The sequence below is a fragment of the Vombatus ursinus genome, unplaced genomic scaffold (assembly GCF_900497805.2).
Source record: "Vombatus ursinus unplaced genomic scaffold, bare-nosed wombat genome assembly UNPS02001287.1, whole genome shotgun sequence".
In the NCBI taxonomy this organism is placed as follows: domain Eukaryota; kingdom Metazoa; phylum Chordata; class Mammalia; order Diprotodontia; family Vombatidae; genus Vombatus; species Vombatus ursinus.
Window position 1 is genome coordinate 11814402 of NW_020941065.1, and position 15703 is coordinate 11830104.

At 48.8% G+C, this 15703-nt stretch overlaps 1 protein-coding gene across 1 annotated transcript in view; it reads left to right on the plus strand.

The window, feature by feature from the left end:
• The first annotated feature begins 7643 nt into the window (after positions 1-7643).
• Positions 7644-15703, plus strand: part of FAM222A (family with sequence similarity 222 member A) — an 81561-nt gene continuing 73501 nt past the window's right edge. Inside the window, exon 1 of the mRNA XM_027861970.1 lies at positions 7644-7717. The gene's annotated coding sequence lies outside the window, so the exon portion shown is untranslated. The remainder of the gene's footprint in view (positions 7718-15703) is intronic.

The window sequence follows — 15703 nt, forward strand, 5'->3', positions numbered from 1 at the left end:
AGGAGGAGCTGCAGGCAGTCTCTAAGGGAAGGCCCTAGCGTGAAGGACCACAAGCAGGTGAGATTTTACTAGCTGTGTGACCCTGGGCAAGTCACTTAACCCCAATTGCCTAAAAATTAAAGAATAAAAATAAAAATAAAAAAGGTGAGATTTTAGCAAACCAGGGGACAGAGGTAAGGAGGCAGAGAATTCCAGGCATGGGATGGAGCTAGTGAACACATCTGGGGTTGGAAGACAAGTGTCTCGAGGGAGAAAAATCAAGAGAAGCAGCTGTGTCTGGATCTTTCCATGGAGGAAAATTGTAAGATAAGTAAATATAAGATCTATTCACAATAAATATAGTGGGGAGGCAGACGGAGAGTAACATGAGGGAGCCATCTTGTAGGGTATAGCACCTTAGCCCAGCTTTGACGGAAGACGGGGTTCCAAGAGGCAGGGATGAGGACAGAGACCCTTCTTGCGGTGGGGAAAAATCTGTGCAAAGTCTTGGAGGTTGGGGATAGGCATGGGGCGGGTAAGACGTGAGTGTGGTGAGGAGGAATGCCGGTGACCATCAGGTAGTATGCGTTGGAAGGAGTCATATGGAATCAGGCTAGAAAGAGAGGCTAGACCCAGATTGGGAAGTGCTCCAAATGACACCCCCCAAAAAAATGTGTATTTTATCTTCATGACAATAGGGAGTCAGGGAAGCTTCCCGAGCAGAGGAGTGATGTGGTCGGAGAGGTGGGGACCAGGCTTCCTCCCTAGGTAATCCCAGCTCTCCAACTGCCAGCTGATCTGACGAGAGGCTTAATAGGAGTGGGAGGGGTGGGTGCCTCAGCGTCCAAACTACGGTGGGAAACAGACACGCTAACTACTGTACGTGGGGTCCTACTGCCTTCCTGTCTTGAATATTCAGTAGGGTAGAGATAATTACTCCCATTCTGCAGATAAAGAAACGGAGGCTCAGAAGACTGTGCCCTGGTTGGGATGATGCAGCTTGTACAGAGTCAGATGAGATGAGGTGAATGGGATGAAATCTGGGGAGGATGTCTAATGTCTTAGTCCTGGCTGGGCTCGAACATCTGATTTCACAAGTAGAAAGCGGGGGGCAGGGGCTGCAGCAAATGAGTGTGACCAGAGAGGAGGACACTCGAAGAGGGTCCGGGTGGGGGAAGAAGGTGGGGCCCTGCCTATGAGGGCTAGGAGATAATAGGGGCCATTACCCAAGGAAGGGATAGAATCTGTCAATGTGGACTTTTCATGATTAAACCAGCTTTTCCATGCTTAGGTAAAGATTATGTCAATGGTGATAGATTCGAGGTTTGCAAGCACTTGATTTCCTCTCAACCACCCTGCAAAGAAGGCACTGGTGTTATCCCCATTTTAGAGATGGAGCCACAGAGGCTGAAGGAGGAGAGGTGACTTCCCAAGGGTCATATAGCTAGGAAGAGTTTGAGGCAGTATTCGAACTCAAGTCTTCCTGACACCAAATCTAGCATTCTATCCCACTCTGTCGCCTACCTGCCTCTAACTTTACATAAAGGATGCTCTCCTCACAGCGCCTCTACAAGACAGATAGTGTGAATATCCCCATTTTACAGATGAACAAACCAAGGGTCAGAGACATTAAATGACTCATGCATGGCCACATATCTAATAAAAAGTGTCCTCGGGGTTTCATCCATCCCAGAATTCTAGAACAATATGCCTCATAGAATTCTATAATCCTGGAATTTCATAGTCTAAGAATCCTAAGAATGTGGTCCCCATCCCCCACAGCTCAGCCTCTATCCTTCTCACCCCCACCCCCCCCAAACACACAGGCACTGAAGCTCAGAGAGCTCCAGACACAGCAGCTGGTCAGCACCATTCTGTTTTCTGGGGGGATCATTTATCATACCAAGGGGGGTGTCTCTGCCTGGGGGTCCCCAGGGACCGCTCTTCCATGGACCAAGTGATTGAAATCCAGGGCGGGCACAGGCTCTGAACAGAGAAGCTATCCCTGGGTTGCTAAAATAAATAATAAAGAAGGCAGGAGACACAAATCTACCGCTAATTACTAACTATCTCCTGATTAAATGGGGTGCGTAAATAAATATTTAAACTCGGAAAATAAATCGTAGAGAGGTGTGCTGAGGTTAGCTGCTCCTCCTGTCCCAGAAGCCGGTGGCTGGCATTTCATTTTTTTTCCTCTCTGGCTCTCAAGAGTCCTGCTTTTCCTAGAAAGCTGGGTAGAACAAAGGGAGGTGCCCTGAACTGGGAGGCAGGAGAGCTGGGTTCAAGTGCTGGTTCCATCACTAACCCATGACAAATGAGGAGAGGATGGTGTCCCAGTTTGCAAAAAAAGAAAGCGAACAGGGCCTGCAGAATATAGCAAACTTGATTTCAATTCTTGGAAAAAACTCGAAGACAGATGATTAAAGGGATGGTTGGAAAACACAGAAAGGGAAGTGTTGATCACAGAGAGCCAACGTGTCTTCTTCTAGAACAGTTCATACCAGACTAATCTCATTTCTTTGTTTGACAGCATTACTAAACTAGTTGATAAGGGGAATGTTGTGGTTATAGTTCACCTAGATTTTAGCAAACCTTCTGATTCAATATCTCATTCTCGGGGAGAAGATGGAATGATGGAGATAAGCCAGTAATACAAATTCAGAAATAGTTGGATGGCTAGTTCATGTCAAAATGGCAGAAGGTCTCCAATAGCTATGCCAGGGTTCTCTGCTTGGCCCTGTGCTATATAATCTTCTTATTAACTTAAATAAAGGCCTAGATGAGCACACTCATAGAATGGGAAGAGGACATAAAGCTGGGAGGAATAGCTAAGACAGAGCCACCATCCAAAAGGACCTTGACAGGCCTCGGTCAGTCAGTTAAGAAACATTTTTTGAGCACCTACTATGTACCAGGCACTGTGCGAAGCACAGAGTTGAAACAAACAGTATTAAATTCAGTGGAGATAAGTGTAAAGACTATCACTTGGGTATAAAAAGTCAACTTCCCAAGTACAAATACACTGATTAAATTCAGTGGAGATAAGTGTAAAGATCTTCACTTGGGTACAAAAAGCCAACTTCCCAAGTACAAAATGAGGGTGGCATAATGAAACATCAACTGTTCTGATAATGATCTGGGGGTCTTAGTGGACTGCAAGTGGATAGCAGTGCTTCTTCTTGGTATCATTTTCACTGATAGAACCATATCCTTTTCTGATGTTGAACCATATGATAATGCCAAGGACTTTGGTGGGTGGTGAGAACTCCCTTTCCTGATCCTCAGTAGCTGTGGCTACTGAAATACTTGCAGAGACACCCATCAGGTCACATCTCCATAAGGGGTGATCTGTGGGATGGGAATGACAGCTTCAGGGGCTGGGCTGATTTACGCGATCTTGGGGAAATCACTTAAGCTCCCTGGGACTCAGTTTCCTCAACTGCAAAATGAGGTGACCTCTAAGATCCCTTCTAACCATAGGTCTCTGAGGCTGCTGTAATCCTCCCAGATCCAAATCTATGATTCTAGACGGTATCTAGGCACCTCATTTATAGCCCTGCCTGAAGGCAGGGGGATGGCTCCCATGACCCTGGCTGCTTTCTTTCCTAAGATTCTCTTTGTGGTTGTTTTGACAGCAGGGCCCAGCATGCTGGGGTTTCAAGGAGTAGTGTAGGGGAGGAAGGGCTCTGCTATTCTCTAGACGCGGGATTCTGAACTGTCTCCAACCAGAGTTGAGGGGATGTCATGATGGAGATGGTGGGGATGGCTTGACTAGCTCGTCACATGCTGCTTCCTGTGTCTTCCTCAGGGTGCCTTGCTGATTCAGCTGGGCTGGCTTGCCTACCCTGTGGTCATCTCACACATACGTTCCTTTGCCTTTGTTCTACCTCATCCATCCCCCCACCTCCAATCCGTCTCATCCATCCCCCTGCCTCCAGTCCACCTCGTTCATTCTCCTGCCTCTGGGCTATTGAAGCCCAGACATAAGAGATCTGTTTAATTCTTTTAAATAGTAATCTTGACTTATTAGCTCACCCTTCCCTAAGGAAAAAACTCCTAAACCTCTGCGTGTGTATAAGGGGAGTAGGAATTGGAAGGAGGGGGAGATGCCAGTGAAAGGAGCCGTACCTGAGCAGCTATCTATTGTGACCAGGGTTTGAAACCCAAATCAATTTCGAGGGTCCCTGCTGGAAGATACTGGACTGGCTGGCCATGCCCAGTGTACTCAGAAGGGAGGCGTGTTCTCGGGCGGCGGCTGAGCCCCAGCCTGGGCTGGTGGCGCCATCCTTCCAGGGACACCCTCTGTTTGGGGTCTGAGTGGCAGCTGGGCTTGGGGCAGGATGAGAAGGCAGGTAGCCTGTGTTGGTCCAGCAGGAAGCTGTGATCCAGCCTATCGATGGCAGGGGCCAATCAATGCTATCTCTCTGGGCCATGCTTGGGCAGCTATTGATTTCCGCTGTTGTTTGTTAACTCGGTGTTTATGTAATGCCTGAACTTTGCACAACTGAGCCATTTAATGTGCAGGAGGGGGCCCTGTTGCCATGAAGACAACCCTACAAATGACAAGCCTGAGTGTGGCTGAATGTATTCTAACCTTGATAAGTCAATAACTTTTCCTATAAAGGGAGACCTGGGGCAGCCAGTCTGAGGAAGGGGGATGGGGGGGTGCTGTCTGTCTTTCCACCACCTTAATCCCTGCAAAACTCCTTGAAGCCCCAGTATGCTGGGTCCTGCTGTCAAAATAACCACAAAGAGAATCTCAGGAAAAAAAAGAAACAGCCAGGGTCATGGGAGTCATCCCCCTGCCTTCAGGCAGGACTGTAGGTGTCTAGATATTGCCTAGAACTGAAGATTTGGAGCTGGGAGGATTACAGCAGCCTCAGAGACCTATAGTTAGACAAAATCTTAGAGGTCACCTCGTTTTACAGTTGAGGAAACTGAGGCCCAGGAAAGTTAAGTGATTTGCTCAATATCATCCAAGTAAATAATTATTAGAGATGGGATCTGAGCCCTGGGCTTACAAGTCCCAGAGCGAAAGTGACTTGCCCAAGGTCACTCAGGCAAGATTCAAACCCAGATCCTTTAGCTCCTGACGGGGTGCACTATAATGCACTGCCTGTGTGCACTGAGCTTGGGGGATGGGTAGAGGAGACGGTGAGTCTTCCATATTTTTTCCAAACCTGGGCCTCAGTTTCCCCTAGCTACAAATTGAAAATGTTGATCTCTAGGGCCCCTTCTGTCCTAGGGGGTCTATGATTCTAGGACGTGTGTGTGTGTGTGTGTGTGTGTGTGTGTGTGTGTGTGCATGGTGAGGCTAGGATCAATTTTCCCTTTCTCAGTTTTTCCCATTTCCCTTAGTGCCCTCCCTCTACCCACAGCTCACCAGCTGTACTTTGTCCCCCCACCCCTTCCCCCACTCTGAGCCCCTCCTCCTCAGCCTTATTCTTTTCCTTCCCCCATCAAAGGCCCCAGGAGTATTTCAAGGTAGCACAGGTGGGGGGCTTCCCTTGGTGAATAATGATGTTATGGTGTGTGTGTGTGTGTGTGTGTGTGTGTGTGTGTGTGTGTGTGTTTCCCGAGGAATATAAAGAGCTCTTTCTTTCCTGCTTATTAATAGCCTTGATTAAATTATCTCGGAAAAATCTAAGTGCTGCTCACCAATGGGAAATGTCTTCTCATCTCTGGCCTAGATTGTGGCAAGGAGGGCAGGGGAAAAACAGTGTCTTGGCCTTCAATGAGGGGAAGGATGTAAGGAGAAGGGCAGGGTAGGGCATGGGGACTGAGTGCCCCAGGCCTGGCTGAAGCTCTGAGACCTGCTGGGGCCACTCCCGGAAGGGCCTGGTGCCTGGCCTCAAAATTCCTAATGCAGTGGGCAGCGGGGGAAAAGGGTAGATCTCAGTTCTGGTCCCACCTGCCCCCAGCCCCCTGATTGCCCTCTGGGCTCTCCATGAGGTTTGGACGTGATCCTGAGCCTGCTCCAAGGCTCAAGGAGCAGAGACGCGCCCTCAGACCACTGCCCTCCATCCCCTGCCCAGCCCTCAGCCCTCCAAGAAATTTCCTCTCTCCTCTCACTCCATCAGGGATATTAAAATCATAAATCTAAAGCTGGAAGGGAGCTCAGAGACCATCCAATCCAACCTCATCATTTTACAGAAGAGGAAGCTGAGCCCCAGAGAGGTTGACTTGCCCAAGGTCACTGAGGCAGAAAGTAACAGCTGGGATTGAACCTGAGCTCTTTCCAAAGTGCCACAGAGTCTTTCTGAGACCACCCCAACCCCGCACCCCACTGGGATCCCCTTGTCCTCCATCCTGAGGAAACAGGACAGCTCCTTCCCTCCTAGGCTGGAAGTTTCCCCCGACCAACCGTAGCAAATCCATCTTGACATGCCTCCCTCCTAATGCTGAGTTATAGACTGGGGAGATAGAGCAGCCGGCTAGTTCAGAGCCTGGGGCAGGCACAGGAGATGAGGGGGAGAGGAAGGCGGGGGGCTGGGGAGAGAGAGGAAGGAAGACACTGGCAGGAAACCAGAGGAGCCTTTGGCCTCGGGATCAGCCGGTGACCTGCTTCCTCTCTCTAGCAGTGACCTCAAGGATCTGTTCTGAGCGTGCGTGTGCACGCGCGCGCGCGCGCGTGTGTGTGTGTGTGTGTGTGTGTGTGTGTGTGTGTGTGTGTGTGTTTCTGTGTGTCTATGCATCTCTGGGTGGATTTGCATATGGGTGTGTCTCTGTGTGGATTCAACCTAGTTCAACAAAGGTTTAGCTCTCATCACCCACTGGGTGCAGATTCCTATGCTCTGCCATGGAGATAGAAGGATGAAAAACAGCCCAATCCCAAACCCGGAGGAGGAAGGGCCAGATGCCCAGCACATAGTGTATGCCTGTTCCCTGTGGGTGCAGTCTCTCTTCATGCAAGTAGCCCCCGATGGTCTGCATTAGAGTGTTCTCTCTTATACCCAACACAGGAATTCATTAAATGGTCCTCAATCAATGATTTTTGATATTTAACCTGAGAAGGGGAAAGGTTAAAGTAGCATTATAATGGTGGTGATATTTTTTTCTCCGTATCCATTAAGATTCCAGAAAGCAGAATGATCCCTCCTCCCAGCTCAGATAATCTGTCCCTGCCAGGTCAGAAATCTCTCTGTACTAAGGTCCTTTCCAGCTCTGACTTCCTCTATTTTAAGATCCTTCCAGCTCTGACCATTTTCTGTTCTAAGGCCCCTCTCAGTTCTGACATTCTGTGTTCTATGGTCTTGTTCAGCTCTGGCATTCTCTGTTCTAAGGTTCCCCACCACCACCACAGCTGTGACATTCTGTCTTCTAAGGTCCCTTGCAGATCAAATATTCTGTCTATGCTCTAAGTAGCACCTGAAGCACTGACCTGCTCAGAAATCCTAGATCAGCCCAGCTGCAGGTTTCCCAGGATCCTTTGGGAAAGCTGGCCAGTGACCTCTCTAGCCACCATCTCTCTCTTTCCAGATTCCCTTCATTTCCCTTCTGCCAGGGCCATCTGGGTAGCTAGAGTGCCTGCCCTCCCTCCCCGCCCCTGCCTGGGCTCAGGTCACATGCTCACCTGCTGCTGCTTACTCCCCACCTGTCAGAATCCCCCACGTTCCACATCACACTCATCTCCACAGCAACCACTTGTGATGTCACATGCAGAGGCTGGAGGAGGAGGGAGGGGAGGAGGCAGCTGGAGGAGCTGAGCTCCTGAGGCAGAGACAGATCCCGTTTCCAGGTAAATATCCCCCAAGGGGCTGGATGGGGGGAAATAGAGCAAGGAAAGAAAGAGAGAGAAACTAAAAGGTTCTAGGGAATCTCAGCTCAGCACTTTTCCCGAGAGGGAGACTCAACCATCTCAGCACTGACCTGAAACAAGGGCAGTTTCTGCCCTAAATAAATGCAGATGTGTCCTATATGGGAGACTTAGCACCAGGTAGATGGATTTTTCAGCCGCAGGACCATCTCCTAAAGTTATTGAGGGATCACGGTGGAAACAAAACACACCATACCAAAACAGATCACACACAGATCCTGAGAGCAGTGAAGCCAAAAAGCAGTGTGGTATAATGGAAAGGGTACTGGAGTTAGAAGATCTGGGTTCGAATTCTGGTTCTGCCTGGGTGATGGAGCAAGGCATTTAATCTCCCTGGGCCTCGGTTTCCCCCTTTGTTATATAAGGAAGAAGGTTGAAGCACATAGTTTCTAAGGTTCTTTCTAGCTCTAAATCTATTAACTCAAGAAGATAGTCCCTTATAATCTTAGGATCCTGGACCAATGTTCTTTATACTGGATCTTACTTTCAACTGTCATAACCAGGTGAACCTCTTCCCTTAATAAGAGATAGAATGTAAACTCCTTGAGAGCAGGGACAAAAGCATTTCTGTTCCCCCCCCCCCCAATACCTAGCACAGTGCCTGGCACATAGTACAAGTCATGACTCTGAGTCAGAAAGACCTGAGTTCAAGTCCCACTTTTGACACCCATTGGTTGTGAGACCCACCTTGGGCAAGTCACGATTTCTCAGGGCTCTAGGTACCTTTCTAAGGCACAAACAATTGCAGTTTTGCATTGATTGGGGGTGGAAAGGGACTTCCTCATGAGGAGTTCCCTACATGCATGAAACCCCAGATCTGTAACAAAATAAATACAACATGGGGTTGCCAAATCTAATGACCTTATCTCAGTCCTTATCTATGAGTTCTCTGCAGCCTCCAACATTATGAATTACCTCCTTCTCCTGAATCCTCTCCCCTCTCTGGGTTTTAGTGACACTATTCTCTCTTGGTTCTCCTCCTAACTGCCTGACCACTCCTTCTCAGCTTCCTTTGGTGGATCTTCAGCCAGATCAAGGTCATTAACTAGAGGGTCCCAGAACTGTACTGTTAAATATTTAACTACCAGCTCTTCAAATATATATATACATATATATGTATATATAAACAAGACACTTTAAAAAATTTCTCCATCATTTAAGTTTAGACAATCAATAAAACAATAAATCCAGCCCTGAATTATAGAATTTGCCTACTTCCAAGGTATAAGTGCTCACACAAAAAATGGAATAATCAGCTCTTGGGAGTGCTCATTCTAACACACCCCTGAGTATCCTGGGCCCTCTTCTTTCTCATTTCCCTCTAAATGTTCTCTGTGGGTGAATTCAAGTCAGTAAGCATTTATTAATAGCCTCCTATGTTCGAGGCACTGTACCAAGGGCTGGGGATTTTTTTTAAACAGGCAAAAACATGGTCCCTGCCTTCAAGGAGCTATAATCTAATGGGGCAGTCAACATGTACAAACAAGATACATACAGAATAAATTAGGGATCATTAACAGAGAGAAGACATCAGAGTTAAAGGCTTCTTGCAGAAGGTGGGATTTTAGCTGAAACTTGAAGGAATCCTGGGAAGCCAGTTCCCATGGGTTCAATTATCGTCTCTATGCTACTGAGTCTCAAATCTACCTATCCAGCCCTAACCTCTCTCCTGACCTCCAGTCTTGGATCTGTAACTGCTTATTGGACTAATGAGGTCCAATGTCTGACTGATGGTGTTCCCTAGGCATCTTGAGCTCAACTGGTTCAAAATTGAACTTATTATCGTCCCCCATCACCACTGAAACCTTCTTTCTTCCAAATTTCCCTATTAGTGTTGAGGGCACCACCATCCTGGAAGTGACCCAGAGGCTCACAGCCTCTGTCTCATCCTCAATTCATCTCCTGCATTCACTCCATCTTTCTAATCTGTTGCCAAGGCTTGTTTCTGCCTCCTTCACCACATCTCTGGTACACCCCCTTTCTCATCACTCACATAGCCATCACCCCACTTCAGGTCTCCATTATCTTCTGCCTGTACTATTGCAATAACTTTCTAGTAGATATCCCATTCTCTTCCTCCACTAACCTTCCAAGATGAATTCCATAAAGGTTTGACTTCACCACCCTGCTCATTAAGCTCCAGAGGCTCCCTATTAACTCTAGCATCAAATATGAAATCCCTTATTTGGCATTTAAAGCCCTTCAGAACCATATCTTCCTACCTTTCTAGTCTTTTTGCTTCTTATAATTTACTCCCCTTTATATACTCTCTAATCCAGTTACACTGACCAGCCTATTTGCTGTTCTTCTCATATTGTGCTACATCCCCCAATTCTATGCCTTTTCACTGGCTTTCTCCCATGCCTGGAATGCTCTCCCTCCTCACTTTGCCTTCTCACTTCCCTGCCTTCCTTCAAAACTCAACTCAAATCCCACTTTCTTCTGCAGGATGCCTTTCCCTGACCTCCTCACCCTCTCTGCAGTGTCTTCTCTCCGATATTATCTAACATTTATGCTGTATACATCTTGAATATACATTTTTTTTTTGTGCGTAGCCTCCATTAGAATGTGAGCAGCTTGAGGGCAGCAATCATTTCTTTGTCTTTGTCTCCCTAGTGCTTAAGCACATAGTTGGTGCTTAATAAGTGCTTGATGAAACTGTCTGACACAGAGCCCCCAACAGGTTTGCTGGTCATATAGTTGGTAAGCATTAGAGCCAGGACACCTCCAGACCCCTGTCTCCAGGGCTCTATTTGTCACTGCACACTAACCCCTGCTCTACCTATCCTGTTAGGCCAATTAAAGGAAGTAGACTTGCAAACATTTTGAAAGCAGTTCTATAATACGTGTGAAGTAGCATTATTATTCAGATGATGCAGAAGAAAGGGCACTGGCCTGAGATTCTGGAAACTGGACTCTCAGTTTTGTTCTTCAATTGGCCACTTCTCCCTAAGCCTCAGTTTCCCCATCTATAAATGAAAGGTTTGGACTAGCTGGTCTCAAAAGCCCTTTCCAGCTCTAAATCCTCTGATCTCTAAGATCCCTTTCCTTCAATTCTGATATTATGTGATCTATGATCTTGTCAACCCTGCCCAAATCTCTGTTTCAGGGTCAGGACAAGGTATCTGTGTAACCCAGGAAATCAAGATTTGAAATTTCCACTACTCCTTGTATACCATAAATCAAAGACTTTGAGTCTTTGAGTCATATGTAGGTTGACATCCTGAAATAAATACCTTCAGGTCATGGAGAGCAGAATTTTCTGGCCCTTAAAATGTGCATTTCTAAGAGGTTGCATTAAACACAAACACCTCAACTGTCTCTAAATGTGACTGTCTTACCTACTCAAGTCCCAATTCTGTCCATTTTCTTTCATTCTTTTCCTCCTCCCTCATCTTGCTACTTTCTCCTTCTCTTAACCCGCCCACAATCATCTCTCCCCTGCCCAGGGATATGCTTAGAACCAGCTCCAACAGGAACCAATTGTGAAATTTTCAGTGGGAGCATTTACCCCTTGAAAATCTACAATATTGTTTTGTTGATTGTTTAGTCTTCAGAAAGTGGAGAAAATGTTATTAATGCTGACAAAAATGTGCAGTTCCATTTTTTGGACAGCTGATTGTTAAACATTTACCATTCGACCTCTGTCCCTAGCCCTATTGATAGACAGTGAATGTAAGTTTCAATTTTTTCAATAAACAATAGCTCTCATTCAAAAGCACTTTAAGGTTTGCAGGTGTTTTACATAGGTTATCTCATTTGATTCTCATAACAACCCTGTGAGGTAGATCTTTCAAGGAAAGACTTGAAAATGAAGACAAAATCATGGCCTCCAGTATCAAAGAGTGGGACCTTCACCACCATTGAAAGCCAGTGACAAGAGAGTGAATAAATTGTTTTTATCCCAGCTTCCCTATTGATTTGCTGTGTGAACCATAGCATCATCTAACCTCTCTGGGCCTCTGTCTCCTATATGTAAAGTGGAAAGAATCATCTTTGCTCCTAGTCTGCCTCCTGGGCTGGAGTCTATGGGCCCCTGAGCTCAGTTAGTTAAAGCATAAGTGCTAAAGGCCAGAGGGGCTCCTTGGGCTCCTAAAATGGTCAAATAGCTTAGCTCTGTTTTGAGACCATGGACAGCACCTGAACCAATCACCGTATCACAGAGAAATGTGTCACACTAATCCTAGCTGGTGAGAATGGGAGAGGGAGCCAGATGAGAAATGCAGGTAACTACAAGTCAACCAAACCCATAGAGTCAATCAGAGAAGGCTTAGTCAGAAGACTTTATTAGCCAGGAGATCTTGGACCAGTCACTTTGCTTTTCTAAGCTTAATTTACTCATCTTGTGCTACCCTTTTTCACTGGAGTGTTACAAGGATAAACTGATGAGATCATGGCTACAAAGTGCCTTATGACCCAAAAACTCAGCTCAGTGTAATGAGTAGTCCCAAGGTGTTTGACAATTTGCATGTTTTACCTACATTAGCTCATTTGAGCCTCAGAACAACCCCAAGAGGTAATACTAGGATTATTATCCCCGTTTTACAGATGAGGAAACTGAGGAGCTCTAAAAGTTGACTTGCCCCTGGTCAGTGGGCAAATATCAGAGTAGGATTTGAAATATAGAGTAGAATTAAGTATCAGAGGCAGGATTTGAACCCAGATCTTCCTGACTCTAAATCCAGTACTTTTATCCACTGTCACAAAGACTTACTAGCTAAGACTTTGTCAGTACTTATTTACTACCTGTATGACCTTGGGAAATTCATCTAATCACTCTGGGTCCAGAAGTCTCTTCACCTGTCAAACAAAGGAGCCAATGAGCTAAATGGGTTCCTTCTCACAAATGATCTATAATTCTAGATCTAAGTCATCGACCAGTCCCCACTTAGATTCATCTACTTAGATGAATTTCCATGCTTCAAATTCCCCAAGATGATGAAATCATGGTTCCTTCTATCATTGTATTATATCCCTGCTTCTGACAAAGCCTGAGGTGGTTTTCCTGAAGTGCATTTCTTTGACCTGCACTGTGTATTTGTGGCATGACTCCTAATTGGCTGAGAGAATGCTGAGGTGCTACATAGCACAAAGTAGGGAGTAGGGAGGGGGCCTGACTTCAGTTTGAAGGATAAGTACTTTAAAAGAAGACCTTGGTGAGATAGGTCAAGAGAGAGAGGAGGCATAGACCTTTGAATGGTGGACTGGAGCCCAAGATTGGTAGGGGAAGACAGTCTCAGTTCTGCCCCCTTGACATCCAATGCCTGCAGTTCTCGAGAATGCTGAACAGACTGTCCCTTGATGAAACCATTCTCCTGGTTTGAGCTGGGATCTCATCTTGCTCCCAGCTGAAGAGTCCATGTACTCTTGTGTATTCTCTGGTATATTAGAATCTGTAGAGCTTCTCTGATTTCTTTTTGCTGCTTTCTTTGATAAAGAGGTTTACTAACTATTCGGAATGACCTTTTGTGTGACTAGTACTTGGTAGGAATGGGCTAAGCTGGCCAAAAAGCTGTGGGCTACCACCTCCCTTCAGAGTAATGGGGAAAGTAGCTTTCATTCTGAATCCAGACTCATATTCCTAGAGATATCTGAGAGTGGTAGAAAGACATAATTTTAGGTCAAGACCCTTCCTAGAGATAGGAAAAATGGCCTACTTCAGTCCTAGATCCTGCCAGCCCATTTTCCAGCTAATCTATTAGCAGTGCCAGCATGGACCACCCTCCTACTATCTACAAAGGTGGGTCAGATCTCAGATCAAATGTTTGTGTATACATACATACACACATATGTGTGTGTTTGTGTGTGTGTGTGTGTATACACACTGCTCATGGGTGGCATGGGTATATAAATATATAAGTAGATATAAATATATATAAATATATATATATGCCCATGCCACCCATGAGCTGTGTTTATTTATTAAACATAATCTATATGTTTATCTTACATTATTATTTGGGGGTCTGAGGGAACAATCCCAGTATAAATTTTACTGTTTGGGGTGGGAAGAGGATACTCCTTGTATAAGGAAAATAGGACAGGATTACATCAGAGAGGTGAAAGGGATGAGATCATGTGTGTGAAGAGCTCTCAGCTGCAGAACTTCAAGGTGACATCTGGACCTTGGAGAGGACTGAGTCCGTTTCCCAGCTGCTCCTTGTCCGTCAGGGAGAAGGAAAAATCCCTCCAAGCCCCAGGGGCCAGAATAGGGTCTTTGTGCTCACAGTTCTTCCTCCATGCACTTCGTTCTACTTAACAACGGCAATAGACCTACTCAAATTTATTTATAAAACGCCTTAAGGTTTTCACTGCCCTGAGATTCACCAACAAATTCACCAACAACCCCCCTGTTGGGTCTATTTTACAAAATGCAGCCAGGAAAAACTGAGGCAGATCATAGCAGCGGGACTAGAACCCAGGAAATAGTGGCATCCAGGCTGCTATTGCAGAGCTGGTAACACCGGAGAACCCACGGAGCCCTAGTCGTAGGATCCTGGGCATCCTCTGAGGGTTGGTAAAAAAAATTTAAAAAAAAAAATGCCCCAAAGAGACGGAATACAAATACCAAGACGCCTCGCTCCGTCGTGCTGGTCATTCTCGACTCGGCGTGGCCGCAGTGCATCTTGGGAGTGGTAGTCCTCGCGGCGTCGGCTGGCTTGAGGTGTGGAGGTCGGGGCTGGAGAGCCGCCCTACTGGCCTTTGAATTTTGCCGCGAAAAGAACGCGTGGCGGCCCCTGGCCCCGCCCCCCCTGGGACGCGGCGGCGCGTCACCCTGGTAACCGCCTCTCGGCCGCAGCCGATTGGCTGTACCCGAGGGGGAGGGTGGGGGGCGAGCCTCGGCGACCGCGGCTGGGGCTCGCGCTTGTCAGTTGGGCGGGAGCGGAGCTGCGGAGCAGAGGCCGGCCGGCTGCTAGCGCCGCGGCAGCTGGGTCGGGGACTGGGGGAAGGGTGGGCGGGCCGGCCGGCCGGCTGGCTCGCTCTCTCGCTGCTTCTCTGGGGGAGCCGGGCCGTGCTGCGCCGGAAGGACCCGGTCCTCGACCGCCCGCGAGGGTCGTGGAGCCCGCGGTGCGAGGTTGCGGAGCCCGCCGGGAGCCCCGCGAGCCGCCCGGGGCCATGGGCTCGTGAGAGCCCGGCGCACGCCGCCGCTTCTGCCGCTGCGAGGAGCGAAGGAGCCGCAGGAGCCGCGGGAGCCGCCAGAGCAGGGGAAGCCGGGGAGCAGCGCTCGCTGGGACCCCCGGCCCCCCAGGCAGCCTCGGAGCCGCCGCCGCTCGCCTGCTCCTCCCTCCGTCCCTCCCCTCCCCCACCCGCATCCTCCGGGGCCCAGAGGGAGAGAGAGGAGGGGCGCCGGCTGAACCGGAGCTGCCGCCGCTGCCTCGGCCATCACCCGCGCGCCCCCCGCGTGCCTGTCGGAGCCGCCTCAGACCGGAGCGGGCCCTGCTGCAGCGGCCCCCGCGGGGCCCGGGAGGAAGCAACAAAGAACCGGGCTCCCGGGCCGCGCCGATGAGCCGGCCCGGCCGCGCCGCGTCGCGTCGGAGACGGGAGCCCCCGGCGGCCGCCCGGAGGCGCGGAGCTAACTAAGTCCGCCCCGCCGGCTGGACTGGGCCCGGGGCCAGGCAGCGCCCGAGGAAGAAGGGGGCAGAGCGGCGGCCCCTCGGCGGGCCGGCAGGGCCGGGATGCAGCCGGGATCCCGCAGCCGGCCGGCCCGCAGCAGCAGTAGCAGCAGCACCAGGAGGGGCGCCCCGGCCCCCGCCCCAGCCCCAGGCCAGCGCACCCCCCGCTAAGCCGGGGCCCCAGGCGTGCGTGGACTCAGTGTCCCGCAGCCGGCCGCTTCCGACGTGGCGGCCGCTGCCCCGAAGCCTCCGCCTGGATTGCCTCGTGCAGCCGTCCGCGGCTCATGGCTCAGCC